This window comes from Suricata suricatta, chromosome 13, assembly GCF_006229205.1.
Source record: "Suricata suricatta isolate VVHF042 chromosome 13, meerkat_22Aug2017_6uvM2_HiC, whole genome shotgun sequence".
Lineage (NCBI taxonomy): Eukaryota > Metazoa > Chordata > Mammalia > Carnivora > Herpestidae > Suricata > Suricata suricatta.
In genome coordinates, this window is record NC_043712.1 from 65,359,736 (window position 1) to 65,360,005 (window position 270).

Genomic DNA, 270 nt, shown 5'->3' on the forward strand with positions numbered 1-270 from the left:
TTAAAACCTTCTGCCACTGCCATAGCTACTGCTGCTGCTGCTGGAACCGCCATAGCCACCTTGGTTTGGTGGTTTGGCAAAGTGTTGGCCTCCACCACCATAGGGGCCAGAGCTTCTGCCTCCAAAATTTCCTCCTTTCATGGGTCCAAAGTTTGAAGATTGATTGTTGTAGTTGCCAAAATCATTATAGCTTCCACCACCTCCAAAGTTGCTTCCATCATTACCAAATCCATTATAGCCAGCCCCACTGCCACCATATCCACCACCACC

The 270-nt window shown here is 48.9% G+C and overlaps 1 pseudogene; it reads right to left on the reverse strand.

Moving 5' to 3' along the window:
* LOC115276603 overlaps positions 1 to 270 on the reverse strand; it is a 998-nt pseudogene continuing 728 nt past the window's right edge.